Below are 14,015 nucleotides of genomic sequence, written 5' to 3'. Positions count from 1 at the left end.
CTGTGTGCAGCCAACAGGCTAGAAAGCTCCCTGTTCATTCATGAAAGCAAATCATAACCCCTTGACTGCAGCAGCTGATCCTGGCGGGAGGGAGGGGGATGACACCAACATGAGACTGACAGCAAAATGGCAAAGATTACTAACAATAACAATTCCACAATGCACTGAGAGTCCAGAGATCATCATTTAGAAATTTTTTTCCCATTTCAGAACAGTTCTGCAAAAAACTGCCATTTTAAAAATCAAGCTACCACAGAAATGGTATTCTTAATAAGTTAGAAACATCTCCTTTAAACCAGAACAGACATTAGAAGATTGGAAACAATAGGACAAGCATTCTTCAAAGGATCACAAGTACAAAGATGTGAAGTTAAAAGAAGCAAGGAGAGAAGCACATGGAATCACGATGTGAGACTGCAAACTCTTAGATTGTTGCCAGTGACAGAGTCACTGCTGAAGAGAAACAAATCATAAAATAATATAATTTAAAGATACATACATACAACCACAACCAACTAGATGTCTGGCAGATGTCCTCTAGGGACAGAGAAAGAAAGTCCTTAAAACAGGGAAAGGCAATGATGCTGTGCTGCTCACTCAGTCCTGCAAAAGTGAAGAAAGAAGAAAGGGAAAACTTCATACTAATTTATTAAATGCTTTTCCAGGACATGGTGGGGGGAAGGAAGTTTTAATTCTCTTCTTTTATTTGTGCTTAATGAACAATTAAATAAATTAAAACATAGCACATGATAGAAGTAAATTTATTCTTTTTCAAGCTCTGTTTTGGGCTAATTTCCACCTCTCTCCTATCCCCTCACATTCCCTGAGGTGATCTACATTTCTCTTCCAGCATCTGTCTTGTTTCAGCAGATGCTGCATTTTTAAATTGCTCTAGCTGGCTAGCCATTTTTGGGAATGCTCATACTCTGAGAACATCTTAGGACAGTTTGAAATGATGAAAGCTTTTCCTGGAAAAGAGTGATCATGATGTCTTCACATGCAAAATTTAAAAGATGGCATTTTCAATTGTGAAAGCAGGAAAATGAAGAGAGGGAACACGGAATCAAATCTCTCCATCATACATTGCCTTTGCAGAGGGCTTAGGCAAAGTCTAACCATAACCCATCTGACAAGGGGTTCAGCAGAGCCAAGATCTTGTGACCTGCCCAGGTGGGAGTTTTACCATTCATGAGAAAGCACCCAGGGTGCATCTGCTCTGGCAGGGAGCACACATCTGAACCCAGACCACTGGCTGTCTATACAGGTACCAAAAACTGAACAGTGCTTTTGTGTCTTAAGCACAGCAAAACACCAGAGGATCATACATAAACAGACGACACCAGCTCATATTTGATGAGGGTAGGTAGGTATTTTTGTATTTTGTATATGCTTTGAAACATGCAATATGCCACTTGTACCTTCAAGGCACACTTAACAACCCTGATGTAAACAGAGCACCCCCCATGCTTTTTTTGTTGCCCAGTACAGAAGGCTTCATGCACCCCGTCCCATGAGAAGGGCACATTTCTTCTTCCGCTTCACCACAGACAGTGAGGTGACCAAAGGCCATGTAGCAGGGAAATCTTGGGACTCCTCTGAGCACAATGCCGTGTGGGGAGACTCATGCCCTGCAAAGCCGGTCCACTGTATCTGGTGTGTGGGGTGTAATGCTGCAAATACATTAGCTGCTAGCATTGCAGGGGGAGAGCACAAGAAGAAGCCAGATGAGCCAGTCTCAAGCATAAAATGCAAAACTTGACAGGTCTCCGTGCATGCAAGTTAACTGGAAAAGCTCCTCAGGCACCTGGCAAGTTGCCAGCATTGCTGGAAACATTGCAAAGGATATTTACAGAACAGAAAAAAAAGCCAGAATGTAAAACAAATTATGAGAAAGCACTGACTTTTCTCAACCTCAAACAAAGAGCTCAAGGCAGCCAGCATGCATAAGAGCAGGACTCTGGATTCATTGGCACTTGGTCGACTTCTTTTCAGAGCCAATCCCTGTTTTTGTCACTGCTGTTTCTCTTTGTCTAGAGCCAGTAATGTTGTTTTGCTAATGGCTTATGCAGGACTACTGGAGCCAGCAGCTTGCACACTGGTTGCTTTTATTGGTCTGTTAAAATGAAATGAAGGTGGTGCTAAAGCTTTTATAATCGTTTAGGATATTTCATTATGTGTTCAGGGCAGAAAAGCAAGCAATGGCATGTTATACAACTGTGCAGGCATAGCGCATCTGTCTCCAGGTCCGAGATGAAATTCATACAGACTGATGAATATTTCAGGGAAAATGAACAGTGGGAAGCTCAGATAGTGTGAAGTCAGTTGTCCTGAGTTTCTGTTGGTAGAAGCAGCTGTTTGCCATGCGTAGCACTATAGAAAGAAATGAAGTGGAAATAAATTCACCAGACATACACTTTAATAGAAAGTATAAATCAGGATGATTATTATTTCATTTTTGTCATCTCTTACACCTAAAAGCCGTGATCAGGAACAAGGACGTTGCTGCACATTCACTAAACAAAAGGGAGCAGGGACTATTAAAGTATAAACCAGAAGAAACAACAGAAAGCGAGATGCACACAGAGGGTAAAAGCAAACAATGAAGTAATATTCCCTATCATGACAAAATATGGTCTCAATACATCAGCTTAACAGCTGTCAAGTTTCACAGTCATTACAGCATATCAGAGTTCATTGTAGGACCTACAGAAAAGCAAGGGAGGAAGCTGCAGGTGTTTACTGAAAGCCCTTCCCAATGGTAAGAGGAAGAGGCAGCATGAGGAAAGCCTAACCCCCGAGTAAAGCAAACCTGCTTATTGAGGACCTTAAATATTTATTCAAAGATTWGGATGGATTTAGGAGGGAAGAACGAAGACCAGGGCAATCGGACAGGGCCTATCCATAAAGTCTTACTCCCGACTATCCTATTTACCTTTTCATCCAAGTAGCAGCATTGCAGGAACATCATGTACATCACAAGGAATCTCACGCCATTTTCTTTTCTGATATTACCTCCAAATTAAATACTACTGTTCGTGCCCCTGTGCTTCTGCAAGCCTTCCTTGAAATGCAGCATCAACAAACACTGAGATCCTGCAATGATTGTGTCAGCCCAGCAAGCCTACAAATACTTTCATCTTGACATGTCACCACCAATTGCACTCCTGTAGAAACAGTTGTTTTCAATCCCATCTACACTGATAAGTTTGCTACCTGATTTTCAGGCCCTGTGTAATCAGACAAGAGTTTATCTCGGCAGTAAGCTGTCAATTAATCCTTTCTCCCCCCATTTAGTGAAATCCTTGGTCATTTTTCCAAGGGAAGAACTCTATAGTGATACTCTGAGTATTTAAGAGAACTGAGGAACTGCAAAGAATAAATATATACTGAACAATTCTTAATAGAACTTGGAATCAAGTATAGGGTTGCCAGTATAGTAGTACTCACAATTCATTGCAAAGGAAAAAGTTTTCTCAATTAGGTAAGTTTCCTGAAATAGGGTAGTCAGGAATAAGACTTTATGGATAGGCCCTGTCCTATTGCCCTGGTCCTAGTTCTTCCTTCCTAAATCCATAGGAATCAAGATTTCTATGCTCAAATTTCACATCTCTTTCATTCAATTATCTCAGGTCTAAACCATGGTCATAAACCACTTTTCATTTACATGAAAAAATATCTGAGCAAGCTGCACCCAGCTTCATGTGTTTTTCCACGATGAACATTAAATCACAGGCAAATGTTTATGGTAAAATCTCTCTATACATTGATGAATAAGTTCATAGCTACTACAGGCGCTTCTCTGGGAATGACGATGACGACAACGATGATGACAAAGTGGGATCCCCAGCAGTTGACTTTGATTTACAATAGTTAATGTAAGAAATACTCACAGAAGCATTGTTTTTTTTAAGGACAGCATGGCTATGTAATCTGACCTTTTGATACAACACAGGTCAAAGCATGGAATCTAATTATTTAATCCATTTCTTGCTCCAACAATTTCTGTCCAACAAACCAAATTGAGGCTCATAAGGATAGATTTTATTTATAGTAATACTGAAATGGGTAAAAGTGACACAGATTTGAATACGAATAATCTGCAGCTGATTTTCAGTTCTACCTGTATCTGACCGCAATGACCACAGCAGTGCTACTATGACGACAGGGTTAGATAAGAGAGGTAAAACGGGCAGAAGAATGCATCTTGAAGATTTTTCAGTCATCTCTGACTCCACACGCACATCCACATGTAGTCAAAATTGCCTGCAGTTTCAAGGGCCTCTGAAGATGTTCTCCCTCAGGTAGAACCCAGTTCAGAGACGCCAGTAGCCTAGCAGCTCCCCTCCACCCTACAGACAATGTCCTGGCACTGAAGCCTTTGCCATCTCTCGGTCCGACTATAGCACTACTGGTGACGTATGTGATATGTTATAAAGTGACTTGGAAAATCCAACTCAACTGGCACAGAATATCAGAGTGCACCCCCTCAATAGCACAGGCTGCTTAAAACAAAACCAAACAAGCCACTTCTCCCACCAGTCTCTGCAACAGTTCCATAAAATACAGAACTGAGCTCAAGACACTTTCCATGGTCTAGGCCTCTTCTCTAAAAGATCATGTTACTCACCTGGCTGCTGACAAGGGATCAATACTTATTTGGCAGAATGCTCTCTAGCAGATCCTCTTAACTCATCTTAGGGAAAGCAGGGAGACATGAAATTTCCTCTCTGAGAGTGTCCCAAATCTAAACTCTCTGACATCTAAACTCTCTGAGTTAAAAGTAAATAAATAAATACCTTCACAAACACCACTGCTTTTCCCTCCAACTGTACAGTGCATCTCGCTGACCTTGCCTTTTCTTACAAAAGTGTGTAGCAACATGCACTTTAAAATAAAAGTAAAAAAACACCCAGCCAAACCAAGAGCTCTGCTGCACAGCTTTCTCCCTTCTAGCAGCACAAACATGCTATGACAAATGTTAGTCACATTGCTTTGTACGCAACTGCAAGGCACTAGGACAGGACAGCAATAAATGTGGGACAGTTATATGAAATAAAACTTACTCATAAACAGTAGTGTGAGCTGGAGATCACATGACAGAACATTCATTTATGCGACACAGCCCTTACAAGTTTGTCACGATCCTACACAGCCTTCTTTTGGATACTCATACCTCACAGAGACCTGAGCATTTGCTGCAAAAGCAGTATGTGTATTCCAGCTGCCTTTTGACAGCTGGACCTACCCGCAGTCCTTCAGGCTACAAATTTGTTCATCTCCTTCCACAGGCACACTCAAGCAAGTCTGAGCACTGAATTTTGGAAATTACGCTAGACTGCTTTCTCTGTCCATGTCTGCACAGGAGGTGAACATATACTGATTTACCTCCTGTCCAGCCCTATCAAAAGCAATGAAGTTTCATGCAGCATGAGTCAATACACACTTTTCAAGGTAGGTTTCATGGTCTTTAGCTCTTTGTGTTGAAAGTACTTTTCTCCACTAATAACCACATGCAGAGTAAGTTACAACTAAGAGTCAGTAACACTACTGGAATCTAACTCAAACCAATTATTTTATTACACCTCCTTAAAAGCCTAGAAGTTAAAATTAGCTCTAAAGGTCAGTTTGAGCTCTCTTTCCATATAGGAGGGCAATCCCAACTTTTCAGCAAATAATAGTGGCAAGTTTCTCCTGAACCATTCTTCCTGAAGCTCTAATTCCTTAGGAATTTAAAGTGCACCCTCTAGTCCCTATTTCCGCTTTCAAAGAAACACTCATAGGTAGGAGTTAGAAGTTCAGAGAAGTGCAACTATAATGAATAAGAATATGGGCAACTACTTTACAAGAAGAGTCTATAAGGGTGGGAGCCTTCAATTTAGAGAGCAGAGAGACTTCTGGATGGTGGCAAGGGTAAGGTAGAACGCAGAGTTGAACAAGGCTGAATACAGAACTGTTATTCGACATATCCCACACCATTAGGGCACGTGGCATTTATTGAAACCAATAGGAAACTGGTTTAAATATAATAATAACAATAATAAGCATCTCTTTACACAGCAGGTAGGCAAATCCTGAAATTTGTTGCCACAGGAGACTGCGGAGGCAGACAGTTATCAGCAGATTCAAAAAGGGACTAGAGAAATGCATGGAAAACAGATCCAAAAGAGCAGCTAAAGGAAATAAATGGGGAGGTACACCCTAACATCCTTCATCCAAATGCTGTGTGTGTTGGAGAAGTATAAAAGGAATTGACCTCAGATAGTGGACAGGTTCAGGGGCTTTCCTGACATTGCATCTGCTACATCCACTGTCAGAGACAGGGAACCAGTCTAGATGGACACTGGTCTCACCCCATACGGCATCTCTTACAGTCACGCAACCACATATATTTCTTGCTGTGCAACAGCAAGAGCTAAATTAACAAACAGTGTGAAGAGCTTGGTCTAAATTTGAAGGTGACAAGGGAAAAAGTCTTTATAAAGGTGCCAGAAGCAACCTTATAAAGCAAGGCCACAAACCCTCCTTTCAACAGTCCTCAGAAAAAAAAAACAAAAACAAAAAAAACCACACCTGGATTCTTCTAACAGAAAAAAGAAAGAAAGAAAGAAAGACAGACAGACAGACAAACTGAACAGATTATGAACATGCTAGTCTTGACAAAGTCTTTTTAAGTAACTAAAATAAAACTAGAGAGGCAGTAACATATTATATTTCCTATTTTGAATAAATGAAATATTCATCATTCAGTATAATCACTGCATAATCACCACTTAATTGAGTTTTAACCACTACCACATATCTCAGGGGCAAGCATAAAGTATTAATTACATAAAACCCACACAACATGTATAAAATATTTCAGACACATGATCTCTGACCCTACAGAGAGTTTAAGAAACAAACAAACTAAGCCATCAAAACACCTTATGCAGGTTTATATAAGGAACAGTGTTCACTGCTCCTTTAAATGTTCTGTTTCCCTGCCTGGCTGCAGTGAAAGAACATAAAACCCATGGATTTGCAGACTTAAAAGCTATAAATAGCCACAAAGATTGTCTTGTCCAACACCCTGCAAGACACACAGCATACAGCTTCGTGCAACAACTCCTCAAGTAAGAGCTCTTCTCTCCTATGCAACTTGTGACCTGAGCACTGGCTAGATGATGATTTAGAAAGGTGTCCTATTTTGACCAATATCTCCCAAACAGCAACAAATCACAAGTACCGCATTGGTCTATGTGGTAGCTTAATGACAGTGCTTTTCAAGAAAGCTTCATGAAAAAGCTGCAAAAGGGATTTTAGGTTTTATGAAAAATCAGAATATCTGGAAGGTTATTTTCGCATAACACGTTTTCTGGCAAACCTGGGGCAATTCACAACTCTGAGATAACAATATGACTGAACTTTGCTTTGAGTTCAGAATTCACTTGAAGACAAATCTCAAATCAAAGCTGCACGGATTTCAATAGGAAAAGCTTACAGGTTTCCTGCAAAATGAAGTACCCAGCTTCTGGAATCAAGATGTAACAGAAACAGGATGGCTCAGCTCAGACTAATGATGGAGGAGAGCTTACGACAGCTTAATGGCAATGCCTCTGGCTCCTTAAGGCACAACACTGACTATATCAGAAGCCAATCACTGTCTAACAGCTTTTTGGCCAAGAGGAAAGTTGATGTGACCAAGGCCATGAAGCAAAGGGAAAACAGGATTCCAGAAAAGATGAAAATGAACTCTCAACAGAGGAAATAAAATTGAGATACAGAGTTTTAAAATAGGTTTTATAAAAGGCCTTTAAATTAATTAGCAAAAACCCACAAACCACAAAGGAAAGACAACCTACAAGATGTAGCAGAGTGAGTGTTGCTTGAGGTGAGAACCACCCTTGCTGCAGCATGGCAAGGGAAAATCCTGTTGTCCTTGATCCTTCTTCACAGAACTACTATTTTCTAAAAGGCTATCAGAAATCTGTTTTCCTCACTTCTGTTAATGAAGGAATCTGTCCAAATTAACAATAGCTATCCCAATACTAATATACAATTTTATCTATAGGAAAGTTTTTAATTAAACCAGTTCAATTGTCATAAACATGTATTTTATCTCTATCTTGCACACTGTTTTTAATCCATAGCTTCCAAGACTACGTAAGTTAATAATTTCTTAAGCTAAAAAGAAGAGTAAGGCAGAGATTGCGAAGAAACCTGTCAGGTCTAGCAGCAGAGCTGAGAGCAAAACTATATTTTCCCAAGTCCCAAGCCATTGTCCATGGCCCACGGGATCATACTTTTATCTGGACCCCAGTAAAGCACAGTAGGTGACATGTAAAACATTGATTGGAAAAAATATCTTGAAAACTGTGAAGAAATGAATGAAGTAACTGATTATTTCTAACCTTTTATGTATCCCACAAGCTGAGCTCTAAAGAAATATCATCTTGTTTAAAAAGTGTGATATTACCATACTGAGCTCTTCTGTGCACCACAAAAAAGCCATCACCATCACCAGGATTCATTATCAGCTTTGCTGACAGCCTCAACTAAGAGACAGTGCTTGGGCTGCATTTGCACTCACAGATGTATTTCCTCCAGGTCAGGTTTGAGGCAGGTTTGTAGGGCATACCTACAGGAAATTCACTTGGTGGTAAAACAGAGAAGTCTTCAGGGATGTTGTACAATCTAGCACTATTTATGCACATTAATTTGTGATTATAGGCAGAAGATAACAAAAATGCAGGGTTTCCTCCAAGCCTAAATACACACAGTATGTAATAAAAAAAAATCTTATATGCCAGTTCTTTGGTACAAGGAACACTGGTATGTTAGTACATTGGTACAAGGAACTTCAGGGATTTGTTTGATGTTGCTAACATGCATACTTTTACTTGCAAACTGTTTATCTTTTTTTTTTTCCTTTTAATTTCACTGCATAGAGTCCTTTAATCTTCTTTGTTTACAAAGAACTGTCAGTACTAAATCAATCTTGATTTTCCAGCCCTGTCACTGGCCACAGAAACATAACATTGGAAAACTGGACTAGCCCATAAAAATGTAAACTATTGTCATTGGATTCTTTCAAAACATTTGAGTGGGGAAAAAAACTCTTACAGCAGCAGGCATAGAAAATACTTATACAGGAATGTATAAACTCACCACTTTATTAAATACCCAGGTCCAGGGGCTATGTTTCATCAGTTCATAACAAAAATAAGTCTAGGATTGACCTCAGATTTTGGTCAAAGGAGAAAGATAGCCCAGAATCATTGTCAGCCTGAATTTTCCTATCCCAGCTCTTATCAGACAGGCAGGGGTCTAGGAAGGTGCTGAGAACAGACACAGCGAGGACTGCAACACAACAGCCCAGCAAAAATCTGTTTCTTGGAAAAGACACTCCCTAACCAATGCAGTAAGCTCAAATGTTACACAGATCTATTTTACAGTGGTCTTTCAGGTTGGGAAAGGCATAGTAGGTGTTGTCTACTCAGCAGTCTTCACTGTACTACTTTCCCCATCCTCTCAGTAAGTGCAGAGGAATAGTGATTATTTGAAATAAGTCACGCCAGTATTGCCACACTCCTTGGCTGGACATGCCACAACATTCATAACTCTACTGCAAGACCCTCTCAACTTAAAAGGAGGAGGGGAGACAGATGTTTTGATGAGCAATTAAATATAAATATTTGACATCAGCATATGAATTAATTGTGTAGTGACAGGTAAACTCCAGATGGTATCAACTTGATCTGAAACTTTAAAAGAAATCTGAGAAAATCCATTTATGCTAGGGGGTTGGGCACATAACTGTATTTTTTGGTTCTGAAACAAACTGTTTCTGGCATTCCTAAATCAAAAATCTTAGTTTTTTGACATCTATTGAAAGTGTCCCAAAGGACACATTTGCAGAACACAGAGGTAAGAGAAAGGAGGTGGTGGCAGTGGTTGTCACCATTCAGTCAAGATACATCCAAAACTGGTCGCTGCGCTCTGCCAAGATGTGGTTAATTTGTGTTCAAGTCTCTCTTCCACTCAGAAGGACTCAAACCTCTCTCTTTTTGGAGTGACCTAACCACCAAGCTACAGATTTTCTCAGGAGACATCATCTCAGTTTTTTGTGCTGGCACTGTTCCTGCTTGGATAAAATGCATAAATATAGGACCAAGTGCCCATCTACCCCAGTATCCCATCTCCACCAGCTGACAGTAGCAGATGTTTTGGGACATCATGCAGAAAGAGGAGCAAGGACAGAATTACCTCCTTCCCCAACAGACCCAACCAGATTCTACAAATCGACCACATAGGTATTCCCTGAGTCAAGGCCATGCTGTTTAAGAGCAACTAAAAGACCTATGCACCATGAATGTGTCTCATCTTTTTTATTTTTTTATTAAAAAAAAAGAAGAAAAAAAAGAAAAAGCTCATATATTCCTCTGGCTCTGAAATGTTATAATTGAAGCAAGCATTGGGAACTGAGGTCTCCCTCTGGAAGAGACCATTTAATCCACCAAGCTAGGGTGTCATTTTCCAGCTGGCTCAATGCATATTTCCATTGTATTACATACAATGGAGAAGAAGGATAACAGCAACAGTTGAAACAGATTAATTCCAGTATACCCTATCTTCTGCAGGCTAGGAACTCTTCTAGGAGATGAGTGATATACATTCAAAACACCTTTAGGACACAAAGGAAATAAAATTGGCCTCCCACACTTTGGGTGAGCGCCAAGCTTTTCAGGAAAAGAAGTTCCACTCTCCTATGGCCAAATTCTGTAAATCTATACTTTCAATTACTTAGCTTTTGGAAGCTTTTAAACAAAACCTAAGCTTTTTTAGGTGTTGAAACTGTTTCAACATGTTATTTCCATTTTGACCAAAACTACTCAGTGGCATTGACCCAGTTTTGCAAAACTTCAGACTGTCCTGGGACTGCACTTTTCAGTGAATGATTAATTAAAAAGAAACAAACAAAAAACTGAGCATTAGTTCTTGCAATATTTCAGTATGTGTGAATTCAGCACTAAAAAGACAAGAAGTTAACTAGATTTAGTCAGTGATACAAAGAGATGGGATGTAGGTAAAGACTTTTGTCAATTCTCATTCTACCCAAATGCATATTGCCATCCCTAATAGTCTGAGGCTAGATTAGATCAACAGAAAGTCATTAAGTCAAGTACAAGTATAATCACAGCACAAGTGAAGTTCAAGGGTAAATGTCCAAATGTATAAATCAAAAGACTGGGATAAAAATGTATGGGATAAGAATCTGGTATGTCTATTGATCTCAGGTCCAGCACTTACAAGATGCACTGAACAAACCTGTGGGTGACAATTTGGTAGTTACACAGGGGAGGAGCCCCATTCCAAGAAACTCTCCTCAAACCATTCAAGTGCCTGGATGGACTCATCCCATCTCCAAGATGTCTAGTTTGGGACTTCCAAAAATATCCGTGTTTAGAAGCCCATGAAAAGGAAGGCCTCAATTGTCCTTTTGCATGGCAAAACATGCCCTTACCTAATCCAAAACATGCATCACCCTGAAGGCAAAGTAGTCTCTTCATAATGTGCGGGATTGGGAAACTAGGTCTCAGAAAAACTAAGAGTCTAATCCTGCCACTAGTTCATGACACTTTCCTACTGTCTGCCCACTTACTCTTCTATACAATGACTATGCAGCTAGCCTGGATGTGATTTAAACATGATACAGTATATTTAATGTTTCTAAAGTGCCATGAAATCCTTCGATGAGAGTTGCCAGAGGAGCACACTTACTGTCATTATAAATAATAGCAAAATTCTCGTTTCCCATAAAAATCCAAGTACTAACTGTCAGAGACTTCTGAAGCAYAACAGCCTGACTTGTTCTTTACTTAATTACTTCTGTTTGAATAAAGCATGAAGAAATACCCTAAATGTACAAATAGGTTTAATCTAATTTGGAAGATGGATATTTGGAGAAGCAGTTACCGTGAATACAGTAGATAACAAAGTCTAGAACATCATTACGAAAGAGGTGGTCCTATGGAACAGTATTACAGCACTGGAAGGAAAAGGACTGAAGATTTTTCTGCAGTTGAAGAAATGGTTATTAAAATCACGTACATAACTACAGGTTTAGGCGTTTGGGTTTACTACCTACAATTTGTGTTCTGGGAACAGTCATCGGGGTCCGGGTAACACCTTTGTAATACCCACCAGGCTGAGGAAGGTCCAAATACAGACAAATCCGGCCAGGCTGCCTATACAAGGAGATCAAAAACCTTAGAAGAGTCATTCATTCAAATGGATGGCCCCACAGTTAGGTCTCAATCCTTTCTCAAGGCCCACATGTTTACAGTCCTCACAAGCGAGGCAGTCGCCTTCTAGCAGATGTCTAGAGTCATTACCGTTGCTAGAATAACACTTGCAAATGCTGACAATGAAATTACAACTGCCACTCTTACTGCTGTCTTTCAGGCAGCGGAGCTTTCTCTTAGCAGTATCAGAAAACCCAGTATTAATTCCCCCCTCATAACCTTGCTTCACATTGTGTTTAAACATACTTGCTTAAAGGAAAGCCTTTTTACAAAGGGTCCCTGTTTCCAAGCCTTTTTTTTTTTTTTTTTTTAAAGCTTGCTGCAGGAATATTTCAAAAGGAAACTTTTTAGAAGTTATTAGTTTGGCTCCATCAGGCACTTCCAGACAGTGGTATATCCACACACATTAATAGTTTTTTGTCTTTGCAGGACTTGCTCAGACTGTTAACTTTTGGAAATCTATTCAACTGTACTTGAACCTTCTTAAGAAGTTTAATATCTTTACAGTCTATTTGCTTGGAAAGGAGCAAATCACAGATTAGGATCTGAGTTAGGACTCCAGAATATCCATCAAATTACACCCCCCAGCACCAACTTGAGTGCTGCCACTGGATCAAGTAGGACTCGAACCTTCCAGCTGAATCCAAGGTTTTCTGTAATGATCTAGCAACCTGCATTATCTAAGCTGCATCTGGAGATCCCAGAATGTCAAAGAATATACACCTGTATTACAATTAATCGGATTACACATGCTTTATCTCGCATTGCCAATGTAGAAAATTCAGTAAGCAAAAGCTCATACCCAGTCTTTGCTGCACTTCTGGAAATTGAAAATTTCACTTCACACCTGTCTGCACTACATTTATATAGCTGAAGCCCTTGTATTACTCTGAAACCAAGAAATAATCTCCCTGTTTTCCTTTGATCCTAGGCAGGAGTTTACAGATATACCTTTCATTAATGTTACAATAAATCACATACCATTTCAGTTTCAGTAGTTTTAACAAAATAATATAGTGGATGAATTTGGTCTTCCACTCTTTTCATTTCTTCACATTTGCATGTCGGTCCAATTAGGATTATTCTTACTAATGTGCAACTGTGCGGATACAAGTTTTCATGTTACAGAAGCTCCTACAACACCTCTCACACAACCTTACACAGTTTTGCAGAAAAACTGTCAGCTTAGCTCACTTTTTTTCCCCAGAAACATGTAGTTCGATATCGCGAAGACAAGTCCCTTAAACATCAGTGAATTTGCATGGTATGATAATGAATATACAGTCTAGTACCCACGGTCTGTGCCTGCTGCAAGACAAAAAATTGCAGGTTTGTCATGTTCCTGACAGTGGTTCACAGAATGCTGGCTAGCTGCATGTACAGTCTCCTGTTCCTGGTTTCCATCTACATTATGCAACAACCATATGTTTATTAAATACATTCCCCTCATACTGTTTTGTCCTGGCAGCAGCTGCGATATATTCCAGGGCTGATATCCTATTACAGAGGAGAGGCATAAATATGAAGGGAAAAAGGGTCTGTACACAGGGCAACCTTCTGTAATGAGAGGTCAGCTGTGCTGTGAAAAAAATTGTAGGGATAAAAAGAAAGCTGAATCCTCAAATCTCTATCCTAACACACAAAAAGGAAAAAAGTGTAGAGAAACATATTCAGGTAAAGTGGACAGGATGGAAATGTATTTCTTTCACGTAAACAGGAATAGTTTTCAAA

General features: G+C 39.8%; 1 protein-coding gene across 1 annotated transcript in view; it reads right to left on the bottom strand.

The window, feature by feature from the left end:
- Nucleotides 1-14,015, bottom strand: part of VOPP1 (VOPP1, WBP1/VOPP1 family member) — a 69,205-nt gene that overhangs the window by 41,771 nt on the left and 13,419 nt on the right. The gene's annotated exons all lie outside the window — the stretch shown is intronic.

The sequence above is a fragment of the Apteryx rowi genome, unplaced genomic scaffold (genome assembly GCF_003343035.1).
Source record: "Apteryx rowi isolate R43461 unplaced genomic scaffold, aptRow1 scaffold_400, whole genome shotgun sequence".
Lineage (NCBI taxonomy): Eukaryota > Metazoa > Chordata > Aves > Apterygiformes > Apterygidae > Apteryx > Apteryx rowi.
Note: the sequence above shows the minus strand (reverse complement) of the source record. Positions and strands in the feature narration are given on the sequence as shown.